The sequence below is a fragment of the Jaculus jaculus genome, chromosome 3 (genome assembly GCF_020740685.1).
Source record: "Jaculus jaculus isolate mJacJac1 chromosome 3, mJacJac1.mat.Y.cur, whole genome shotgun sequence".
Taxonomy (NCBI): Eukaryota; Metazoa; Chordata; class Mammalia; order Rodentia; family Dipodidae; genus Jaculus; species Jaculus jaculus.
In genome coordinates, this window is record NC_059104.1 from 171,224,708 (window position 1) to 171,250,536 (window position 25,829).

Genomic DNA, 25,829 nt, shown 5'->3' on the forward strand with positions numbered 1-25,829 from the left:
GTAACTGAGGATGACCTTGAACCCTTGATCCTTTTGTGTCAGTCTCCCAAGTGCTGAGACTATGAGCATACCATGCCTTGCTCAATAACATAGTTTTCATTTTTGTTTAATTAGGCCCTTTGCCTTAGAAGGAAGATTTTTCAGTCTACCATAACTTCCTAGTATCAGAGCAGACTCACAGGGATGAATTGATGGCATTTCAACTATTTAAACAGAGACTGATAGCTGTGTAGGGCCACTGTGCAGAAATATTAAATTTCTTAGTAAGATCCACATCCAGAAGTGCTAGGACTGCAGGTGTGCACAAGAACACCTGATTTATGTTGCATGACCAACTGAGCTACAGCCCCAGCCTCATTCCCGGAAGTTTGCAGGCCTAACACTGGGGTCCGGAAAATGTGTGACGTAGCTGAGGTTTCTACCTATCTCATTTCTACACTTCTACAAACCACTGCACTCCTCTTAGGCCAGATAAACATAGCTATAAAATGTTGTCTTTTTTGTGTTATGTATGCTTTACCACAATAAAAAAAAAGGCTGTAAGGATTGCTGAGTGCTTAGGGCACTTGCCTGCAAAGCCTAATGACCTGGGTTTGATTCCCCAGTACCTATGTAAGCCAGCGGAACAAAGTGATGCATACATTTGGAATTCATTTGCAGTGGCTAGAGACCCTGGTGTGTACACACACACACTCTCTCTGTTTGCAAATAAATAAATAAGATATTTTTGGAAATACAGCTTTATGCTGAACATGGTGGTGTATGCCTTTAATCCCAGCACTCAGAGGCTGAGGATGGAGGATGGCTGCGAGTTTGAGGCCACCCTGAGACTACATAGTGAATTCCAAGTCAGCCTGGCTTAGATTGAGACCTTACCTTGAAAAACCAAATAGGGGCTGGAGAGATGGCTTAGCGGTTAAGCACTTGCCTGTGAAGCCTAAGGATCCCGGTTTGAGGCTTGATTCCCCAGGACCCACATTAGCCAGATGCCCAAGGGGGTGCATGCGTCTGGAGTTTGTTTGCAGTGGCTGGAGGCCCTGACATGCTCATTCTCTCCCTCTATCTGTCTCTCTTTCTGTGTCTGTTGCTCTCAACTAAATTAACAAAAAATTAAAAAAAAAAGAAAAACCAAATAAATCCCCCTGCCCCTACCAAATAAACAGATAAAAAAAATACAGCTTTATTCTTTGTCCACAATATTAATCTGTCCTTTCTCATTTGACATTTATTTATTTTTGTTTTTTAAAATATTTTATTTATTGCCAGATGTGGTGGCACATGCCTTTAATCCCAGCACTTGGGAGGCAGAGGTAGGAGGATCACCATGAGTTTGAAGCCACCCTAAGACTCCATAGTGAATTCCAGGTCAGCCTGGGTTACAGTGAGACCCTACCTTGAAAAACCAAAAAATAACAACAACAATATATATGTATATATGTATGTATGTATGTATGTATGTGTGTATATATATATATATATATATATATATATGTATGTATGTATGTATGTATTTGACACAGAGAGAGAGAGGGAGAGAGAGAGCGCATCAGGGCCTCTAACCACTGCAAATGAGCTCCAGACCATGTGCCACTTTGTACATCTGGGTTACGTGGATACTGGGGACTTGAACTCTGGTTCTACGGCTTTGCAGGCAAGCATTTTAATGAGCCATTTCTCCAGCCCTATTTTTTTTTTTTTTTTTTTTTGAGGTAGGTTATCACTCTAGTTCAGGCTGACCTGGATCTAACTCTGTAGTCTCAGGGTGGCCTCGAACTCACAGTGATCCTCTTACTTCTGCCTCCCTAGTGCTGGGATTAAAGGTGATCACCACCACTCCTGGCTTTCATTTGATAGTCTTTTTTTTTTTTTTTTTAACAACTTTACTTATTTATTTTATTTGTTAGAGAGTGAGAGAGAATGGGCAAGCCAGGACCTTTAGTCACTGCAAATGAACTCCAGACACATGTGCTACCTTGTGCATCTGACTTATGTGGGTCCTGGGGAATTGAATGTGGGTCCTTTGGCTTTAACCACCAAGCCATCTCTCCAGCCCCTCATTTGATACTCTTAACATCTTGTGATGTGGGCAAGATAGTTCCTAATAATGTCATTTTCGGGATGAAGAAATAGACGGTTCATAGATTTAATAATTTTACCTATCCAGTTCACACGCTAGATTGATTGGTTGGTGTCTTTGGTGCTCTCAATAAATGTTTATTGAATAAATGAATGAATGACTTTGAACTGGAGTTCAGATTCTGTGTTCCTTGGTCAGTATCTCCTATCTGCTGAGTCCTCTGAGGCTTTCTGTGAGCACCTTCTGGCGTGGCTGGTTTTGTTGGCCTTCTCTGTGGGGTTCTCTCAGGCCGTAGCTGAAAGTGTGTGCACTTTTGGAGCTCATCAGCTCTGCTGTACTCTCCTGCTGAGTGGGAAGGGTAAAAACACACTGCACCCACTGATTCTTTTCTTGAGGGGGGTGGATACGGGTGCTTTTTTGGGGATCTTTATATCATTGTTGACAAGAGTGACTCACAGACTTCACGATGTGATTTTCTTGATTAAGAGAGCTTTTTTCCTTGGTTCTAAAAAAATTAGTTAATGATTATATATGGTTGAGACACAGCTATTTAGCAGCTTTATCCAGATCAAAATAGTTTTGCCTTTGAACTGGGCCTAGACCCATCCATTTGCCTTGACAAAACTCAGCAGCCACAGTGAGGCTAGTCAGGTCTGAGGTACTATGGGGGAAACACTTGGCATGGGGGAAGGAATCAGAGTTCAGGTGGAGGTAAGACACATGTATAAAGAGTAAACTAGTTTGACACAGTTTTTTAAAATTGCCTACAGTCAACTATATATATATATATATATATATTTTAAATTTTTTTATTCACAACTTCCATAATTATAAACAGTAAACTATGATGCTTCCCTCCCTCTCGCTTTCCCCTTTGCAACTCTACTCTCCATCATATCTCCTCTTCCTCTGAATTAATTTTTATTTTGATGACACAGGTTTTAATCAGATGAAAAATTGTACACATGTAAATATTTGGGAATAGACCATTAGGGGCTTAACTTAAGTGTAGAGGAAAGAGCATGCACTTTATTTTTTGGGGGGTGTATGTGTACACGTGTGTGAGTGTGAGCGCATACATGCCGCAGTGCGTGTATGGAGACCAGCTGAGCATGGTGGCTTATGCCTGTATCCCAGTGTTTGTGTGTGTGGGGGGGACAGGAAGACTGAACATTCAGGGCTAGCCTGGATTTCTTTTTGCTGGCACAAAGCACCCAGCCATAAGCAGCTGATGGGAGGGAAGTTATTTATTTTGGCTTATAGTCTCATTGGGAAGCTTCACGACAGGGGAAAACATGGCATGAGCAGAAGTGGGCATCAGCTATGCCACAGAACATGGAGCAGGTGGAAACAGCAGCAGGAGAGTGAGCTGAACTTTGGCAAGGGGAAGCTGACTATAATAGCCCTGAGCTCACTCCAACAACACACCTCCAGCAAGGCTCCACCTCCCAAATTGCCCTTGGCTGGGAACCAAGCAAATCTTTTATTTTTATTTATTTATTTGGAGAGATAAAGAACACAGAGAGAGAGAGAGCTCTCCAGGGCCTCCAACCACTGTGAATGTATTCCAGATGCATGCACCACCTTCTGCATCTGGCTTATGTGGTTCCTGTGGAATCGAACCTGAGTCCTTTGGCTTTGCAGGCAAGTACCTTAACTGCTAAGCCATCTTGCCAGTCCAAGAAAGGCTTTTTGAAAAAATATTAAGGGCTAGAAAGAATGCTTAGCCATTAAAGGTGCTTGCTTGCAAAGCAGGACAGTCTGGGTTTGATTTCCTAATACCCATGTAAAGCCAGATGCACAAAGTGGCACATGCATCTGGAATTTGTTTGCAGTGGCAGGAGACCCTGCTGTGCCCATACATGCACACACACACACACACACACACACACACGCACACTTTCTCTCTCTCAAATAAATAAAAATATTTTAAAAGTTAAAAATACTTTTATTTACTTAAGGAATGGAGAGAGGGAGCATATTTGGGTGACCTAGGTCGTCTTGCTGCTACAAATGAACTCCAGACACACACATTACTTTGTGGGTACTGGTGAACCAAATCTGGGCTAGCAGTCTTTGTAAACAAGTGCCCTTAACTACTGAGCTATCTCCCCAGCCCAAGAAACACTCTTTATTATTATGTTTTTATTCCCTCCCTCCTTCCTTTCTTTCTTCTTCTTTCTGCTTTTCCCTTCTTTCTATACTACAGTGCTGAGGACTGAACCCAAGTCCTCACGCCCTCATTCTTGCCAGGCAAACGCTCCTCCTGAACGCCACCCTCAGCTCATAGCACATTATTTAACCACAAAGCAACTTCTTTTGTTAGGAACCTGGGATTCTGTAGTCCGCCCTTAGAAACCTCTTCAACCCTGTCTATATGCAGGCCTAGCATTCTAGAAACTGAATATTCCATGTTCTCCAAGGTAAAGCTCTGAGGATATCTTTTTTTTTTTTGGGGGGGGGGGGTTTTCGAGGTAGGGTCTCACTCTGGTCCAGGCTGACCTGGAATTAACTCTGTCATCTCAGGGTGGCCTTGAACTCATGGAAATCCTCCTACCTCTGCCTCCCGAGTGCTGGGATTAAAGGCATGTGCCGCCACGCCCAGCTCTGAGGATATCTTCTTAAAAACAAAACAGAAAGCACCTTTGTTGTGAGGGTGTATGGTGTGTGGTGTCTACACGAGGTAGATGTGCCTGCCTGTGCACAGGCCAGAGAAAGGCCTTGGGTTTCCTTCTCTGTCCCTCTTTCCCAGCCTTATTTTCCCGAGACAAAGTCTCTCATTATACACTAGGTTGTAAGATTCACATGGGTTGCAGCAAATGAATTGGTCAAAGGGTGGTTTTCCCTACACTGACTACAAAATGGAAGGCAAGCACTTGAAGGCAGTTTGAAAAACATTGTGTAGCTGTAGATCTTAATCAAACATGATTTGCGTCTAGAATAGACATCAGTAATGAAGGATGAACAAAGTAATGAATGGGTTCATGGTACATTTTTAAGTATTTTTCTTATTAGAATCTTAACATTCCAATTTTGGTGCCTGGGGAGGACATGGCTTATGGTTAAAGGCAGTTGCTTGCAAAGCCTGCTGGCCTGAGTTTAAGTCTCTAGTACCCATGTAAAGCCAAATGCACAAAGTGGCACATGCAAGTGGCGTTGGTTTGCAGTGGCAAGAGGCCCTGGTGCTCCCATACTCTCCTTCTCCTTTCTCTCTCTCTTTCTCTCCCTGCTCATAAATTAAAAAAAAACATACTTTAAAAAATTCCAACTGAGTTGATTTGGGGTTAGACCCCAAAGGGAGGCCAAATTCTATCTTCTGTACAGACTTAATATGACATGTTCTCTCCTCATAGGGTATAACCCTGGCCTTTCCTTTTTTAGCATTCCTCTCTTGAATTGATCTAGAGATTCACATTCTGTGGGTGAGCTGATGGAGGAAAATGTTTCCCTGAGGACATAGCTGACAGTGGCAGCCAAGACTCTGCTTCGCGAGTCTACTGCTTGAATCACTGGCCTCCGGAGTCACCGAGGGAGAGACATGGCCGTCCTTAAGCACCCTGAGCGGCATGCATGCATCTGGTGGGAGTGGAGGGGTCGTAGGGTGGGGGAGATGGGATGATGAGAGAAGATTGTCAGAGAAATCTGGAGTGTAACCCTTCATCAGCATTGTGCTTTTGCCATGTGGAGACTTTTCTGCCACTAATTTTTGAAAAATATTTTTATTGACAACTTCCATAATTATAAACAATATCCCATGGTATAGTTCCCTCCCTCCCTCCACTTTCCCCTTTGAAACGCCAGTCTTCATCATATCCCCTCCCCCTCTCATCAGTCTCTTATTTTGATGCCATGATATTTTCCTATTATGATGGTCTTGTGTAGGTAGTGTCAGACACTGTGGGGTCATGGATATCCAGGCCATTTTGTGTCTGGAGGAGCACGTTGTAAGGAGTCCTACCCTTCCTTTGGTTCTTAAATTCTTTCCACCATCTCTTCTGCAATGGCCCCTGAGCCTTGGAAGGTGTGATAGAAATATTTCAGTGCTGAGCACTCCTCTGTCACTTCTTCACAGTACATGGTGCCTTCTGAGTCATCCCAAGGTCACTGCCATATGAAAAGAGAAGCTTCTCTAACCAAAAGTGAGAGTAGCATTAATATATGGGTATAAACATTAAGAGAAGTGCTTACTGGGTAGTTTGGTGAGCATAGTATATACATTTAGCCAAATGCCAGCAGGTGTTACTCCCCTAGGACTCATGGCTACCCCTGTTGTAGATTTTCAGTATCAAGGATGTATTCTCTCCCATGAAGCTGGCGTCCAGTCTAACTAGAGGTTGGTTGGTTTCCCCCATAACAGGCGTGTCACTGTTGCACCCGTTGGCTCATTAGGCCTGGCTTCTGTCACTAATTTTTACACCTAGAATAACCATTGATGCCCTGTGGGGTTTGTTTTCTTCGTATGTTAAGGGAGGTCAGGAAGCTGTGCCTTGCTCAGCTTCCTGGAGTATAGTGAGGATTGCTGAGCTGTTGGATGAGAAAACACTCTAGAACAGATGTATCAGTGCCCTGATCAGTGATGAGGAATGTGGTGACTCCTAGGGTCCCACCTTTTATCATGAAGATCTTCCTGTCCCTGGAGGAATAACCCTCTGGAGCCTGATCAGTTCCCACTAATCTAGTTTCTGTATAGTCATTATATAACATGGTTACCCAGAAAGGCCACTTGTCCCTGCAGGCCTTTCACAGCCTCTCACTTCCTTGTCAAAACACCCACTAGGCTAACTGACCATTATGTTTACAGGTAGCTCTTAAGGATATAGGCTCAAGCCAGGTATGGTGACACGTGCCTATAATCCTAGCACTGAGGATGCAGAGACAGAAGGATTGTGAGTTCAAGAGCAGTCTGGACTACATAGTGAGATCCAGGTCACCTGGGGATTTGAGACCATGTTCCAAAATATCAAAAACAATAAAGCCCCCAAAGTGAACAAGCAAGCAAACAAACACACAAAACTCAACCCTCCCCAAAACACTCAACAAACATTTAAAACTGCATTTAGAAGAGTGTAGGGCTGGAGATGTAGCTCATTTGGTGAAGTGCTTGTTTAGCGTATAGACATGGAGGCAGGAGTTCAAGGTCATCCCTAGTTACATAGTGAGTTTGAGACCAGCCTGGGCTACATGAAACTGTCATAAAAAAGGTGTTATGCATTATCACAACAACAAAAAAAAATGATTAAAGCTGGGCATGATGGCACATGCCTTTAACACCAGCACTCGGGAGGCCGAGGTAGGAGGATCACTTGAGTTTGAGGCCAGCCTGGGCCTATAGAATGAATTCCATGTCAGCCTGGGCTAGAGTGAGACTCTACTTTGACAAAAGCCAAAAAATAAAAATAAAAAAAATTTGTACACACACACATATATGTAGCTGGGTTGGGTAGGTGGCTCAGTCAGTGTGGTGGTTTGGATGTAAAATCCATCCCATCAAAGGCTCATTTAAAAAAAAAAAGGTTTTTTGTTTGTTTGTTTGTTTTTTGGATTTTCCATGTAGGCTTACCTGGAATTCACTATGTAGTCTCAGCGTGTCCTTGAACTCTTGGTGATCCTCCTGCATCTGCCTCCTGAGTGTTGGGATTAAATGCATGTGCCATCATGCCCAGCTAAAAGAAACATTTTTACATATTTGCATGCATAAGTGCATGTGTGTGTGTGTGTGTGTGTGTGTATGCTTGCGTGCGTGTGTATGGGCATGGCAGGGCCTCCTGCTGCTGCAAACAGATGTATGTGCCACTTTTCACATTTTGTGTATGTGGTGCTTAGGTGGGTAGCTTGGGAATTGAACCCTGGGTCAGCAGGCTTTGCCAGCAAATACCTTTAACCAGTGAGCTATTTTCCCAGCCTCCCTCATGTGTTTGAATACTTAATCCTTAGATGTTTGGAAAGATTGTGGAATTTAGGAAGAGGAGTCCTGCTGGAGGAAGTATGTCCTGTGGGCGGGGGAGACTTGAGGTGTTGTAGCCCAGCTCCACATGCTGCCATTACTCTGCTTGCTGACTGGCCAGACGTGACTCAGGCTTCCTGCTCTGGCCTTCTACGCCTTCCCTGCCACAACGAAGCTTCCCGTTGGGATTGTAAGCAGAATCAGACTTTTCTGTCTATAGTTTGTTTCTAGTCAGGTATTTTTCTCTGCAATGAGAAAGCAATTGTTACATTTAATAAAGTGCTTGCTGCACAAGCATGAGAACCTGTTTGGATCAAGCACCCATACAATCACAGAGCATGGTGGCACACCTGTATCCCAGTGGTCGGGAGGTGCAGATGGAATCCCCCAGACTCACTGGCTAGCTAGTCGAGCCAAACTGGTGAGCTTGAGGTTCAGTGAGAGAGACCCTGCCTCCAAAAATAAGGTGAGGAGCAATTACAACAGACCAGTGTTGACCTCTAGCCTGCCTGTGCACACATACACCTGTGTACCTGCACACACATGCACATGCCTGCACCCAGGCACACTATCCATTTACACATGCAAAAAAGTACTAAGGTACATGTCATGGTACACACCTGTAACCCCAGCACTGTGAGGTGCTGGCAGGAGGCTCGGGAGTTCAAGACCAGCCTGGGTTACATGAGACTGTCTCAGAAAAGAACAAAAATAACAAATAAATAAATATTATTATTTAAGTGCATCTTTCCTGATTGGAGCTCCTGTAGGCTAAGGGCCATGCCTATTATACCATTAAGTTTCCTGTGCACAGCACAGGGTTGGCTCAGTAAACACTATTAAGAATTTCTTTTAAAAAATATTTATTTATTTGCGAGAGAAAAAGGCGAGAATGGGGGTGGGGTAATGGGTGCATCAGGGCCTCCTACCATTGCAGATGAACATCGAAGAAACATGTACCACCTTGTGCATCTGGCTTTATGTGGGTACTGGGGAATTGCACCCAGGTCCTTAGGCTTTGTAGGCAAGTGCCTTAACCATTGAGCCATCTCTCCAGCCCAAGAATTTCTTTCTTTTTTTTTTTTTTGGTTTTTTGAGGTAGCCCAGGCTGACCTGGAATTCATTATGTAATCTCAGGGTGGCCTCGAACTCATGGTGATCCTCCTACTTCTGCCTCCCAGCTGCTGGGATTAAAGGCATGTGCCACCACGCCTGGCTCTTTCTTTCTTTTTAAATAATTTTATCTTTTAAAAAATATGGCATGCTTCATGAATTTGTGTGTCATCCTTGAGCAGGGGCCATGCTAATCTTCTCTGTATTGTTCCAATTTTAGTATATGTGCTGCCAAAGTGAGCATGAATTTTATCTTTTATTTATATACTTGAGAGAGAGAAAGAGAGAAAGAAAGAGGGAGAGAGAGAGAGAGAGAGAAAGAGAGGAAGAGAACGGGCATGCCAGGGCCTCCAGCCACTGCAAACAAACTCCAGACACATGTACCACCTTGTGCATCTGGCTTATGTTGGTCCTGGGGAATTAAACCTGGATCCTTTGGCTTTTTAGGCAAGTGCCTTAACTACTAAGCAATCTCTCCGGTTCCCCCAAGAATTTCTTGAATAAGAGTATATGCATTTGGCTGGGTGTGATGGCACATGCCTTTAATCCCAGCACTTGGGAGGCAGAGGTAGGAGGATCGCTGTGAGTTTGAAGTCATTCTGAGACTACATAGTGAATTACAGGTCAGCTTGGGCTAGAGTGAGACCCTACTTTGAAAGAAACAAAGTGTATATGCATTTGAATATAAGATCTACCATATACAATGAAATTTTATGTCCATAAGTAAGGGTCTTGTTGAAGCCCTAGTTATCTGTTCAATAGGAGTCAACCCAAGTCCTGTTAGGTTGGTGTGATATGAAATGCTAGAGTCATTATTCTCCATATGTGAGACATGGGCAGGTCCAAAATGGGCTGCTGAACATAGATATGTGTGTGAGGTAGCTCTTTCTGAATATTTGAATATTTTGACAGGAAGGAAGCACTCCACTGGGATTATCTTTAGCATTTCGCCTTTTTCTTTTCCCTCTGTCCCTTCCTTTTCTTTTTCTCTTTTTCTTTCTCTTTGCTTGTTTTACTCTTTCTTCTTCTCCTTTCCTCCCTTTCTGCCTTCCTCCCAAACAGAGTCTCATATGGTCCAGAGTGGTCTCAAATTTATCATCCTCCTGCCTCAGCATCCTGAGTGCCAGGGTTGCGGGTCTGCGCCACTATGTGTGACGGGGTTCTACCCTTCTCTGTTGACCTGTCTTGCTTGTTCTTCCTTGAATTCCGAGTTCCTAAAACAGCCAGAATGTTTCCCTGCCTCCTCGTTTTCCAAGTGTTGTAAGCAGCGGATCACTTTTAATTTGGCTCCTGTATGCTGTTTGGTTCTTGCCATCTTCCTCAGCTCGTAGTATATCCTGCTAATACTCAGTTTCCTGACCTGCTGTCTTTTTTTCCAGAGCCAAAAGAGCACACACATCATTCCAGGTAAAAATTTTTACTCAAAGCAGTGGGAAGTATATTGTCCATGAGTTCTAGTGTTGGTTCTGCCACTGTTTGCATATGTGAATTTGGGTAAAGTTCTTTTTAAATTTATTATTTATTTATTTATTTATTTTTGGTTTTTCAAGGTAGGGTCTCACTCTAGCCCAGACTGACCTGGAATTCACTATGTAGTCTCACGGTGGCCTTGAACTCATGGCGATCCTCCTACCTCTGCCTTCCGAGTGCTGGGATTAAAGGCGTGCGCCACCACATCCGGCTTTTTAAATTTATTTTTATTTAAATTTATTTTTTGTTCTTTTTTGAGGTAGGATTTCACTCTAGCCCAGGCTGACCTGAAATTCACTATGTAGTCTCAGGGTGGCCTGGAACTTATGGCGATCCTCCTACCTCTGCCTCTGAGTGCTGGGATTAAAGTTTTGTGCCACCACGCCTGGCTAAGTAAGGTTCTTGACCTCTCAGTGTCCCAAATTTCTCGTTATTACTGTAGGGTTTGAAACAAGTAAGTGGTTGGTAAGACTCCTTATATTCCATTTGAGTTTGAACAAATTATTTCTCTTTTTGTCTTAGTCTTTTCATCTATAAAACAAGTAGTTTGGCCTATATTACTAGGCAGTCAAATCTATTTTCATTCTTAGTGCTTTTGGTAATTGTGCCTGGAGATTTTCTGTGACGGTTAGTCATGTAGACAGGAAGTCCTTGAACACTTCTAACTTGGCAGAGTCGCTGCTTCCCCTGAACCTCATCCAGCCCATTTCCTGTGTTTACAAGCCTTTGGGTTTTGCACTTAGTGACAGGCTTGGCAGGCTGCATATGAATGCTGTCTCCACAACCTGGTGCAAGGTAGAACAGAATGAGTGCCCATTTAGAAATCAGGAGGGTTTCAGTTTCAGTTGTGTGACCTCAGGCAAGTGACTTCCTCTGTCAAGGTGGAGCTTCCTCGCCTGCAACTCTGATCTTGGAATTTGCTTTCCTTCTGTTCCTGTGGAAGGGGCCCTCCGGTTGGCTGGATTCTTCCTTATTTATTTATTTGAGAGGCAGAGAGAAGCAGATAGATTGAGAGAGATGGAATGGGCACACCAGGGCCTCTAGCCCTTGCAAACAAACTCCAGACATGTGCACCACCATGTACATCTGGCTTACGTGAGTTCTGGGGAATTGAACCTGAGTCCTTAGGCTTTGCAGGCAAGTGCCTTAACCACTAAGCCATCATGCTAGCCCCTCCATTTGTTTTGTATGGGACAAAGTAAAAGGAAGAAAAGAAGACAAGCCAGTCAGGTGTTACTGGTAGCAGGGAGCTGGTGTCACAGAATTACCCAACAGGTTAGCTGTGTGGTTGGCAACCAGGTAGACACTGATGCTTTCATTCATAGCGCGACTCTGGAGACAGAAAGTAGTATCCCAGTTCCTGTCCTCCTTCCCAACATCTGTTTGATGAGTGATTTAGCATACTGGGCATCAGTTTCTCACTTTGGGGAGGATAAAAGCACACAAAGTTGCAAAAGAGAGTATATGTGTATGAGTGCTCATGATTTTTTTTGGGTGGGGGTGTTTTCAAGGCAAGGTCACACTCTGCTTCAGGTTGACCAGGCATCCCCAATCTAACCTTGAACTCATGGTGATCCTCCTACCTCAGTCTCCAGAATGCTCAGACTAAAGGCATGTGCCACCACACCTGGCTTCATCACCACTCTTGACATATCAGTCTTTTTGTTTCTCTTCGTACAAAGTTATGGTATACATAATTCTGCTCTTAGAAGAAAGTAAGAGCCCCTTGAGTCTGGCAGTGAGCAGGCCAGCTGGGGACATAATGTGGTTATGATGAGAATGATCCTTAGGAAGTAGTGCTTTAGCCAGCCTAGAATCAGTGCTGTGATCTCACAAGAGGAGACTTATGGGGCCTGGAATGGGGAAAGGTTTCCCAGTGACAATAGGGATTTCCCTGGGCTTTTAGGGGCCAGAGTCTTAAACATGAAGAACTACAAGAAGGAATTCTAGGGAGCCAAGCTCTGCTACTTTTTTTATTTTTATATTTTGTATAGGTCAGTTTCCCCTGTTTCTTTTTGCCTAGAAAGTTATTAGCCAAGGAATTTGTCTTTTCTCTTTTTAATTTATTTTTAATTTTTTTATTAACAACTTCCATGATTATAAACAATATCTCCTCCTGCCCCCCACTTTCCCCTTTGAAACTCCATTCTCCATCATATCCCTTCCTCCTCTCAATCAGCCTCTCTTTTATTTTGATGCCATGATCTTTTCCTCCTTTTATGATGGTCTTGTGTAGGTAGTGTCAGGCACTGTGAGGTCATGGATATCCAGGCCATTTTGTGTCTGGAGGGAGCACATTGTAAGGAGTCTTACCCTTCCTTTGGCTCTTACATTCTTTCTTCCACCTCTTATGCAATGGACCCTGACCCTTGGAAGGTGTGATAGAGATATTTCAGTGCTGAGCACTCCTGTCACCTCTTCCCAGCACCATGATGCCTTCTGAATCATCCCAAGGCTACTGCCATCTGAAAAGAGAAGGTTCTCTACCAAAAGTGAGAGTAGCATTAATATATAGGTGTGAACATTAAGAGAAGTGCTTACTGGGCAGTTTGATAAGCATAGTATATGCATTTAGCCAGACAGCAGCAGACGTTACACCCCTAGGGCTCATGACTACCCCTGCTATAGGTTTCAGTATCAGGGATGTATTCCCTCCCATGGAGTGGGCCTCCAGTCCAATCAGAGGGCAGTTGGTTTCCACCATGCCAGACATGCCACTATTGCACCCATTGGCTCATTTGGCCTGGCTGGCCAAATATAAGGCTTGGAGTGTTGAGTATCTTCATTGGTGTTTTCTCTTTCTTCCATTGAACTGCATGCAGAACGGCTTCTTCCAGCTTTCTTTCAGCTGGTCTACATGGAGGAGGTTTTCTGCTCAGTTCCAGCAGGATTTCTCAGTAGCCTTGCAGCCCAAGTATGTGGAGTCTTCAGCAATAGGGTCTTACCACCTATTCCTGGTGGGAAACCAAGGGCCTCAGCAATGGCCTGTAATGTTTTGGGGGCATCAGGGACCTCTCTGGCCAACAACCCACTAGAAGGTATCCCATCCCTGGCTCTGAAAATATTCTAGTCACAATCTATGGATCCTGAGTGTTCCATTGTCCAAAAAAGTATTTTTTCATATGATTTATTTATATCCTCTTAGATTTTGATTAGCCCTTCCTCTGCCTTTCCTTTACTCAATCTCTTCCCCTGACCTCACTTAGGCCAGTTATTAGCCAAGGAATTTGTCTTTTCTCCTTCTATTTTTTAAAAATAATTTCATTTATTTATGAGAGAAATAGAGAAAGAAAGAGAGAGAGAGACAGAGACATAGAATGGGCACAACAGGCCATTTAGCCACTATAAAAGAACTCCAGACACATGTGCCACCATGTGCATCTGACTTACGTGGGTTCTGGGGAGTTGAGCAGCAAGTTCCTTAACCACTAAGTCACCTCTCTAGCCCTGTCTTTTCTTTTTCCAATTATGTGTATGTGTGTTGTGTTGTTGATCAAACGTTGTACCTCATAACCTTAAAAAAATTGTTTTTGAGACAGGATCTTACTCTAGATTGGCTTAAAATTCATAATTTTCCTGCCTCAGCCTCCTGAGGGTGTACCACCACACATAGCTTTAAATTTTTTTTAATATTTTATTTTAATTAATTTATTTATTTGAAAGAGAGAGAGAATAGGTGTGCCAGAGCCTCAAGCTACTGCAAACGAACTCCATATGTGTGTGCCTCCTTGTACATCTGGCTTACATGGGTCCTGGGGAATTGAACCTGGGTCCTTTGGCTTTGCAGACAACGCCTTAACCACTAAGCCATCTCTGTATCCCACTTTTAAAGTTTTTTTAAATGAATATGCGTGTGTTTGTGTTTACATGTATGTATGTGTGTATGTATGTGCATGTGATGACCATGCTAGGGCCTTGTCCATGCTAGACAAGTGCACAATCACTGAAGTATATTCTCATTCCTTCTTAATTTTAAGGGAAAACATATCTTGATGGGAGACTATTATATTTATTAAGAATAAACCGGGCTGGAGAGATGGCTTAGTGGTTAAGCACTTTCCTGTGAAGCCTAAGGACCCTGGTTCGAGGCTTGATTGCCCAGGACCCACGTTAGCCAGATGCAAAAGGGGGCGCACACGTCTGGAGTTCATTTGCAGTGGCTGAAGGCCCTGGCATGCCCATTCTCTCTGTCTCTCTACCTTCCTCTTTCTCTCTGTGTCGCTCTCAAATAAATAAATAAAAATGAACAACAAAAAAAGAATAAACTACTTTTACTTTAATCCAAAGGACTATGTGGTATGCTCACATAACCTTGCATAATATAAAATTGTACTAACTTCAATTTTCCATGAGTTTGAGGCCACCCTGAGACTACATAGTGAATTTCAGGCCAGCCTGGGCTAGAGTGAGACCCTACCTTGAAAAACCAAAATGAAAAAAAAAAAAAAGACAAAGAAAGAAAGAAAACTGTATTATGCTACATTTTACAGATAAAAAATAGTTTTTTTTAAACAAAATATTAAGCAGCTACTCAAGCTCTTAACAGATTATAATGACAAATCAAAGAACTTCTATGTAATGTTTGAGTATGGCTTGAACTACTTTATTTACTTTTTTTTAAAAAAATTTTAATGGCAGGGTTTCATTATAGCCCAGTCTCAGGGTGGCCTTGAACTCACAGTGATCCTCCTACCTCTCCTTCCCAGGTGCTGGGATTAAAGGTGTGCACCACCATGCCCAGCTTTATTTGCTAATTTTTTAAAGATTCTGTAATCATTTATTAATTACAACATATTTTTTAAAATTATTTATTTATTTGAGAGTGACAGAGAGAGAGAGAGAGAGAGAGAGAGAGAGAGAAGAGAGAAGAGAGAATGGGTGCGCCAGGGCTTCCAGCCACTGCAAATGAACCCCAGATGCATGCGCCCCCTTGTGCATCTGGCTAATGTGGGTCCTGGGGAATCGAGTCTCGAACTGGGGTCCTTAAGCTTCACAGCCATCTCTCCAGCCCTTTCTTTTGTTTGTTTGGGTCGTTTTTTTTTTTTTTTTTTTTTTTTTTTTTTGAGATAGGGCTTCACTCTAGCCCCGGCTGACTTGGATTCACTGTGTAGTCTCAGGGTGGTCTTGAACTTACACCAGTCCTCCTACCTCTGCCTCCTGAATGCTGGGATTAAAGGTGTGTGCCACCACACCCAGCAGCATGTATTTATAATCCTGGTGAAGGCAGGAAGATACCTGGAGCTCACTGTCTAGCCAGAGTCACCTAATTAGCAGTTTTCAGACCAGTAAGAAGACCTGTCTCAGGCTGGAGAGATGGTTCAGTGGGTAAAGTACCTGTTGTACAAATGTGAGGGGATTAAGTTCAGATCTCTAGAACCCATAAGGCTCATGCTTATATTCATGCCTCAAAATAAAAAAAGATTCATGTATTACTACTTCTCTTGTACTAATTATTTATTTATTTATTTATTTATTTATTTGAGAGCGACAGACACAGAGAGAAAGACAGATAGAGGGAGAGAGAGAGAATGGGTGCACCAGGGCTTCCAGCCTCTGCAAATGAACTCCAGATGCGTGCTCCCCCTTGTGCATCTGGCTAATGTGGGACCTGGGGAACCGAGCCTCGAACCGGGGTCCTTAGGCTTCACAGGCAAGCGCTTAACCGCTAAGCCATCTCTCCAGCCCTCTTGTACTAATTTTTAAAAAATATTTATTTATGTAACAGAGAAAGGGGGGGGAGAGAGAGAGAGAGAATGTGAATGGGTGCACCAGGGCCTCCATCCATTGCAAACAAATTCTAGATGCATGTGCCCCCTTGTACATCTGGCTTACATGGATTCTGGGAATCAAACCTGGGTCCTTTGGCTTTGTAGGCAAATACCTTAACTACTAAGCTATCCCTCCAGCCCTGTACTAGTTTTTTTTGTTTTTGTTTTTTAGGTAAGGTCTCATTTTGTAGCCCAGGCTGGCCTGGAACTTGTATAGGACAGGCTAGCCTAGAACTTTCAGTAATCCTCCTGCCTCAACCTTCACATGCTAGGACAGACATCAGCTATCATGCCTGTCTTGTGTCACTTAGATGGTAATTTAAGAGTCTTTAATTGTGCTTATTTATCTGAGTTCTCAATCTGTAATAGGGCTTTTGTGTGTGTTTATTTTCTAGAGATGTTTATCTTATTCCTAGCTCCAATCTATATTTAACTCTTGTTCTTAGCAACAGTTCCCAGTTCTCTAAACCCCCAGTTTTTCATTTGATTTTGACTCAATGGATCTACTCCCATCTCAAATACCTTAAGTTTTCCTCCAATTTTTTTATCATCTACTACATGCTAGAGTAGAGATGGATGCAAATGGCAAGGATGTTTTGACCTGTTTGTGGTCAGATTGACAATTGCAGGAAAAGAACATAGCAATACCTGGACAGTGATTACGGGCTGCACTCTGGTTGAAGTGCTTTATCATGTGTTGACTTGTTCACTTCTCCCAACCCGAGGAGTCCCGTTCTCTCCTTGTTTCTCAGACGGAAGCACGAGCATAGAGTAAGTCAGAGGTCCGGACTGTGACAGGTGCAGCCCAGGACTCCAGGAACACAGAGAGGGGCTCCTAGTCCCACCCTAAGGGTCATGGAGAGAAATAGCGAGAGGAATTCTGCAAAGCCTGAGTAGAATGTGGAAATCTGAGTGGGAATTGGGCAGGTGTAGAGTGGGACAAGGATCTTGAGGGCAAAGGAAAAATACACAAAGCCAAAATGTGAAGTTAGCACACTATGGAAGCGGAGGTATTTAATGTGGTTGGAGCGTAGCGTACATGGAAGTGGCCAGGGATAAGGCAGGACCAGGCTAGCACAGATCCTCTCTTGAAAGCTTTGTATGTTTTGTTGTGTTTTACTCATTACATAGTCCAATGGGTCCCAGTCTCAACTGGGGGATTTGAAACTTGAAAGGGGTCCAGGAGATGTGAGCCATGCATATATATTATTTCGTTAATTATTTTCCAACCAGTGATGTTAAAAGGACTTTTCCAACTCACCTAAATGCAGAGACACTCCAGTACCCTGAAGCTGCCACCGGGCCATAATGTTCTACCACAGGCTCTTGGGTAGCCTCCCTCCAGAGGACTCCTGACTGCTGTGGCCTAGCATGGGCAGTTATCAACGAAGAAGTTAGAGTGGTCATCGCCCCATTTCCCTAACAGCAGTGTGGCTTCTGAAAGTGGAGGGAGTGAGACACTATAGGAAATATGCAGTTTCCTCGGCTAGGTAGACAGGGGAATAGGGCCCTTGGTAGGTGGCTGTATTTTAACCTAAGATGGCACAGAGGGTGATCCCACTTTTTCCTTCTGGCCTAAGTGAATTTTGGGCTTTCTGGGACTTGCCCAGTACTGGATGCATCACGGGACCAACCAGTGGCTTTGTCTTTGTTTAAGCAGCACCGTCAGGGACCCTGGATAGGCAGGCTTCCCTCATCCAGTACAAGTCCAGCTCCCCCTGGGCTGACCGACTTTCCTGTTCTGGAATCACCTCCTCCCTGAGGAGTCTGTGTGCTCTCTGCCTTTTTGTTTCTTTTTTAACCTCTTCCTTTGAAATACACTTTATTCTTTTATACCCTTAAAAAAAAAGCCTTTTTTTTTTTTTTTGTTTGTTTTTTTGAAGTAGGATTTTACGCTAGCTCAGGCTGACCTGGAATTCACTATGGAGTCTCAGGGTGGCCTTGAACTCATGGGATCCTCCTACCTCTGCCTCCCGAGTGCTAGGGTTAAAGGCGTGCACCACCACATATGGCTACTTTTTTCTCTTTCTTTCTTTCTTTCTTTCTTTCTTTCTTTCTTCTTCTTCTTCTTCTTTTTTTTTTTTTACTATCTTTGGTTTTTTTGAGATAAGCTCTCACTCTAGCCCAAGCTGACCTGGAATTCACTATGTAGTATCAGGCTGGCCCGGAACGCACAGTGATCCTCCTACCTCTACTTCCTGAGTGCTGGGATTAAAGGCATATGCTACCATGTCTGGCTCTATATCTATGTATAATTTTATTTTATTTTATTTATTTTTTTGCAAGCAGAGAGAGAGAAGACAGACAGACAGAGACAATGGGCATGCCAGGGCCCCAGCTGCTGCAAATGAACTCCAGAGACATGCTCCCGTTTGTGCATCTGGCTTTATGTGGGTACTGGAACATTGAAACCACGTTGTCAGGCTCTGCAGGCAAGCACCTTAACCGCTAAGCCATCTCTTCAGCCCTCCCTTTTATTGAGATAGGGTCTTGCCTTGTTCTTGATAGCAGGCCCCCTTCCTCAGCTTCCCAAGTGCCGAGATTGTACACATGAACCTCCATGCTTGGCACGGGACAATTATTATTAAAAGGAGGTTTTGAAATTCCTGGCTGGAAAAGTTAGGAATCCTTTTGTAGGACTTTAAGAAACCTGTGAAATATGTTTTTCAAAAACTAAGACTTTGGGCTGGAGAGATGGCTTAGCGGTTAAGCGCTTGCCTGTGAAGCCTAAGAACCCCGGTTCGAGGCTCGGTTCCCCAGGTCCCACGTTAGCCAGATGCACAAGGGGGCGCACGCATCTGGAGTTCGTTTGCAGAGGCTGGAAGCCCTGGCGCGCCTATTCTCTTTCTCTCCCTCTATCTGTCTTTCTCTCTGTGTCTGACGCTCTCAAATAAATAAATAAATAAAAATAAAAAAAAATTTACAAAACAAAACAACAACCAAAAAAAACTAAGACTTTCAGGCCAGGCATGGTGGCGCACACCTTTAATCCCAGCACTTGGGAGGCAGAGGTAGGAGGATCACTGTGAGTTTCGGGCCACCCTGAGACTACAGAGTGAATTCCAGCTCAGCCTGGGCTAGAGCAAGACTCTACCTTGAAAAACAAAACAAAACAAAAATCAACTAAGACATTTATTGGAATAATTATAGATTTACATACAACTTAAATAGTATGGAAAGACCATTGAGAAACATTGCAGTTTCCTTTGTGTATCATTTTGAAAAAACTGTAATATAATATCACTACCAGGATATTGGCATTGATTCAGCCACCAATCTTGTTGCACTTTCCTGTTTTACATGTGTATGTATCTGTGTTGAATTCTGTTCCAACAGCTAATGATTCTTCCTGCTGTTTAACTGCCGAGCCATCTTCCCAGCCCCTCTTCCTGCTCTTTTATTTATTGTTCCCACCTCTCTTTTGCCTTCCCTATCTCATACCTAACCCTTCTGACCTACATTCTCAAACTTTGTCCTTTCAAAATGTCACTGGACTACAGAGATGCTTCAGTGGTTACAGGTGCTTGATTGTAAAGCCTGCCCGCCTGGGTTCAGTTCCCCAGTACCCGCACAAAGCCACATGCACAGAGTGGAGCATGTGCCTGGCTTTCAGATGTAGTGTCAGGAGGCCCTGGAATGCCCATGCTGTCTCTCTTCTCTTCTTTAAAAACAAATTTTTATTGTACTAATTTATTTGCAAGGAGGGGGGGAACAGTTAGAATAGATCCTCCATTGTAAATGAACTCCAGATTCATGTGCCACTTGTGCATCTGGCTTTACGTGGCACTGGGGAATAGAACTCAGGTTGTTAGGCTTTGTAAAGCAAGTGTCTTAACCAGTAAGCCATCTTTCCAGCTCCTCTCTCTTTCAAATAAATAAATAATATTTTTATTTTATTTTACTTATTTATTCATTTTTGGTTTTTCCAGGTAGGGTCTTACTCTAGTCTAAGCTGACCTGGAATTCACTCTGTAGTCTCAGGGTGGCCTTGAACTCACAGTGATCCTCCTACTTCTGCCTTCCAAGTGCAGGGATTAAAGGCATGCACCACCATGCCTGGCTCAATAAATAATATTTTTAAAAAAACATTACGTAAGGCCTGCGAGTATAGCTCACTAAGTAGAATGCTGGCCTATCATGCACCAGGCTCTGGGTTCTCTCCCCAGCATTGCATAAATGGTGTGTGACGGTGCTCACCTGTAATCCCAACACTTGGGAGGTGGAGGCAGGAGGATCAGACAGTCAAGGTCATCATAGGCTACCCAGTGAGGCTGAGACTAGCCTGGTTATATTAAACTCTAGCCAAAAAAAAAAAAAAAAAAAAAAAAAAAAATCCAAAAGTTGGAAGTTGCCCATAGACCCTCACAACTGAGCCTGCCATCTCCTCTGAGCTCTACTCAGCAGTTCTTCTCTTCCCCCACTCCCTTATTCTCTTCTCTCAGCTCTAACTCAGTGTTTCTTCTCCTCCCCTGTGCCCTTATTCTCTTCTTTCAGCTCTAACTCAGTGTTTCTTCTCCTCCCCCACTCCCTTATTCTTTTCTTTGAATGCCAAGGCTTTTCCACCTTTATGTCAGTAAATCTTCTTTGCCTTATTGAAAAAAAGAAAAAAAAAAAAAGAAAAGAAAAATGGTATATGAGCCAGGTCTATGGCATAGTCCTGTAATCCCAGCTACTTGAGAGGCTGAGGCAGGAGGATTGCAAGTTCAAGGCCTGCCTGGGCTACAGAGTGAGTATAAGACCAACTTGAGCAACTTAGAGAGACTCTGCCTCAAAAGTAAAAAGTAAAAAAGAGAGGTCTGGGAAAAAGTAAAAAGAGAGACACCTTTGGGTGTCTAAGCTAACAGTTTCATAAAACTTTTCTCAGCAGAAAGCTATCTTGTCTGTAATTACATTTTTGGCCATCTCAGACTCTAACGAGTGCTGGCTGAGGCACAAGAACGTTAGGTCAGATGCCAGCTCGGAAAATTTGGGGGATAGTTTTTGAACAAGTGTGTGTGTTGTTCAACTCCTCTGGGAATGTCTTGTGTCTTAGTGTAGGCAACTTTAAAATATACAGAACTGTGGCATGTGGACCCCCAAAGCTGGGAAAGCAAATCTTCAAAGTCCGTACCCAGCTTTGATGGTCTCAAGATGAGGATTGTGTTGCCCAGTGCTAAGGCAGGCACAGGGGAACACTAGAAAAGCAAAGACTCTCTTGTAGGTGATGAGAAGAAACTTCCAAGGAAACCAGAGATTAGAAAACGGAAGCATGAGCAATTAACATCACTATAGGGATTTACTATTTTTCAAAGGACTTTGCTGTTTTCAGTTAAGAAAAGCACTTAGGAATGGTGGCTCAGGTCCATAATCTCAGTAATTTGGGAGGGTGAGGCAAAAGGTTTGCCATGAATTCCAGGCAAGCCTGGGCTATAGAGACCCTGTATCAAAAGGGAAGAGGGGCTGAAGACATGGCTCAGTGGTAAAAGGTGCTTTCTTACAAAGCCTGACAACCTGGGTTCAATTCCCCAGCACCCATGTAAAGCCAGATGTACAAAATGGTGCATGCATCTGGAGTTCATTTGCAGTGGCAGGAGGCATGCCCATTCCCTCAATCTTTCTCTCTCCTTGCAAATAAATAAAATATATTTAAATAAAGAATCAGTAGTACACAACTGTAAACTGTAATCCTATCATTTGGGATATGGAAGCAGGGGGACCAGAAGTTCCCAAGTACTTTGTCAGAAAGAATAAGCCCCAGGCTGGATAGATGGCTTAGCGGTTAGGGCATTTGCCTGCAAAACCAAAGGATCCCGGTTCAATCCTCCAGTACCCACATAAGCCAGATGCACAAGGAGGTACAAGCATCTGGACTTCGTTTGCAGTGGCTGGTGGCCCTGGTGTGCCTATTCTCTCTCTCTCTCTCTCTCAAATAAATAAAATATATTAAAAAAAACTGGAGAGTAGATAAAGAAATTGTGGTCTATTTATTTAATGGACTACCACTCAAAAAATTGAATAAGCTACTGATCAGTGATTTAATCTAAAAACATGTTGAACAAAAGACTCTAGATACAGGGCTGGGGCTGTAGTCCGTGGTGGAGTTCTTGTTTAGTGTGTGCATGGCTCTAGGTTAGTTCTTAACCAACAGGAAAAAAACACAAAAACCCACAAAACCACCCAAAGAAACAATAAAACTTTTGAAGTTTATCTTAGAATAATGAGAAGGGGTTATAAGGAGTGACCAGGATGAGACTATCTCCCGTAAGAGTGACATGCTATGTGGAAAATACGATTTTGCCTCTTTTTTGGTGGTGGTGGTGGGGAACAGGGTTTCATGTATCCTAGGCTGTCATCAAACTCCCAGTGTAACTGAGGAAGACTTGAAAAGTTCTGATCCTCTAGCCTCTACCTCTCAAGTGTTAAAGCTGGAATTATAGGCAGTGCTGGGAATCAAACCCAGGGCTCATGCATGCTAGGTAAACACTCTATCAACTGAGTTCCTTCCCAGCCTGAGAACAAGATTTTGAATAGCTGCCAAGCATGGTGTTGCACGCCTTTAATCCCAGTACTCCGGAGCTGGGGTAGGAGGATCACTGAGTTTAAGGCTAGCCTGAGACTACATAGTAAATTCCAGGTCAGCTTGGGCTACAGTGAGACCCTACCTTGAAAAAGGAAAAAACAAAAACAAACAACAGCAACAACAACAACCCCCCCAAACCCCCAAGATTTTGAATAGTTAAAAAGTACTGGGGGGATTGGAGAGATTTCTCAGCTGTTAAGGTTCTTGCCTACAAAGCCTAATGACCTAGGTTTGATTCCCCAGTGCCCACATAAAGTCAGATGCACAGAGTGGCACATATATTTGGAGTTCATTTGCAGTGGCTGGAGGCCCTGGGCACACTCATTCTCTCTCTGGCTCTCTTCTATTTCTCTCTGTTTGTAAATAAATAAATAAAAATATCTAAACACACACACACACACATACACACGGAATACTGGACTAGGACTTGTCTTTGAAATCAAGGTTTATGACATAAACAACTGGAGAAACAGAAATTTAGGGGAGATAAAATGAATTAGACTCAGAAACTGGGTTCAGGTGCTTAGAGACCTCCATGTTGAGATTGATAATAGTAATTTCTTTTTTGAATTGGTGTATATTCCTTGTACATAGTGGTGTTTTCATAGAGATATTTTCATATTAGTTTACTAAAGATTTATTTATTTGAGAGAGACAGAGTGAGAGTGAATATGGGTACACCAGGGTCTCCTGCCTCTGTAGATGAACTCCAGACATATGTATCATTGCTTGCGTCTGGCTTTATGTGGGTACTGGGGAATTGAACCAGGCTTTGCAAGCAAGTGCCTTTAACTACTGAGTGCAGGTGTGTGTTTTGTTCTTGTTGCTTGGGGTTTTTTGTTTTTTTTTTTTTTTTTTGGTTTTTCGAGGTATGGTCTTACTCTGGCTCAGGCTGACCTGGAATTCACTCTGTAGTCTCAGGGTGGCCTTGAACTCTCTGCAGTCCTCCTACTTCTGCCTCCTAAGTGCTGGGATTAAAGGTGTGTACCACCATGACTAATTTTTTTTTTGGTTTTTGGTTTTTCGAGGTGGTGTCTTGCTCTAGTCCAGTCTGACCTGGAATTCACTATGTAGTCTCAGGCTGGCCTCAAACTCACAGTGATCCTCCTACCTCTGCCTTCCAAGTGCTGGGAGTAAAGATGTGCTCCACCACATCCAGCTATTGTTGTTGCTGTAGAGCCCAGGGTGGTAGTTCTGCCTCAGCCTCATTCCTGAGTGCTGGGATTATATGTGTGAGCCACTATGCCTAGCAGAAAATGAGTTTGTTTTATTTATTTATTCGACAGGGGGAGTGTCATGTGAAATTACCATTAAATAAAAATTATTTTGAGACAAGGTCTCATGTAGCTCAAGCCCAAACCTGCTATATAACCAATTCTTGTCTTGCCTCCACCTCCCAAGTACTGGGATTATAGGCGTATGCCACACACCTGGTTGGGTTAGTCTTTTTTTTTTTCTCATGTTTAGATGTATACTGTGCATATATGTATACATGCATGTTCACATACGTGTGAGTACACATATGCATGTGCGTGTGCTCGAGCATTTGGAGGCCGGAGGCTGATGTTGGATATCTTCCTTGATTGCTTTCCACCTTTTTTTTTCTTTCCATTTTCAATTTTATTTTGGAGATAGAGTGATAGAGAATTGGCGTGCCAGGATCTCAGCCACTATAATCAAACTCCAGACACTTCTGCCACCTAGAGGGCATGTGCGACCTTGCACTTGCCTCACCTTTGTGTGTCTGGCTAACATGGGATCTAGAGAGTCAAACATAGGTCCTTAGGTTCCACAGGCAAGCGCCTTAACCACTAAGCAATCTCTCCAGCCCTCTACCTCGTTTATTGAGGCAGAGTCTCTCACTTGAACCCCAAACTTGCTGACTTGACTAGTCTAGCTAACCTATTTGCCCCAGGGCCCCCCCCTTTCCACCTCCTAAGTGCTGCACCCAGCATTTTGATACTCAGGGAGAGCTGAACTCAGGTTTTCATGCTTATATGGTAAGCACATTTACCCACTGAGCAATCTCTTCAAACCCTGGATTATGCTTTGATGGATGACCTGGTGAGAGAAGTGAGACTGGACAGAAGTGAAAGCTTTGTGTCTGAGGTCATCATGTCAGTGCTGCTTGGAGAACTGAAACCAGTGCCAGCCTCTCCTGGATTCCTGTCCCCTGCGGAGAAGAACTGGGTCTCTTCTGGACACGAGAACATGGTGTTCTGACAGGGGCAGGGACATCTCTTAGGGTGGCTGGGTTTTACTCGTTGCAGTGACCTTTTCCCTTTCCCCTCAGTGGCTGGCCTACTATGCATTTCACAGGGGTCATTATCCTTACCAGTGCCAAGTCCTGAGCTGGCTCCTGGGCTCAGTCTTTGGGTTGTTATTTAGAAAGTCCATCCATTTACCTTCCCTGCTCTATCCCCATTCTAGTTCCCATGCAATGTTATCCTTGGAACTTCTGGTCCTTGGGCAAATGCTAGTTTTCCCAGGGCTAGAACTCCTCAGTCTTAGCTTTCTCATCTCTTCCTAAGGATGAGGGTGTATTCATTCATTCATTCACCCAGGTGGCCTGCCAGCACTTGCTGATTTCATAACTGGTCTGGTGGATGTTAGTGATAGTGACATGCTGGATCCTAGGGAATAGAGGGAGTTAGACTCTGTTCTTGCCCTTTTCTGGATGTGGGATGTGAACAGTGCAGAACATGAAAATTGCTATAATAGAGCTGTGTACAAAGCGTTTTGAAGTACAGAACAGTGAACGTTGAATGAGTAGCTCCTCCTGCAGAAAAGTGAAGAGATTTTGACACTAAAGAACTCCATTAACTTGTCTGCCATAATACTACTACTAAGGGGCTGGGGAGAGGGCTCAGCACTTAAAGGCGCTGCTTTCAAAGCTTA

The 25,829-nt window shown here is 43.4% G+C and overlaps 1 protein-coding gene and 1 non-coding gene across 5 annotated transcripts in view; one reads left to right on the forward strand and one right to left on the reverse strand.

Moving 5' to 3' along the window:
* Stim1 (stromal interaction molecule 1) overlaps window positions 1-25,829 on the forward strand; it is a 231,464-nt gene that overhangs the window by 99,901 nt on the left and 105,734 nt on the right. The gene's annotated exons all lie outside the window — the stretch shown is intronic.
* Window positions 9,272-9,378, reverse strand: LOC123459634. Its single transcript, XR_006636393.1, has one exon. It is a non-coding gene; the product is annotated as a U6 spliceosomal RNA (small nuclear RNA).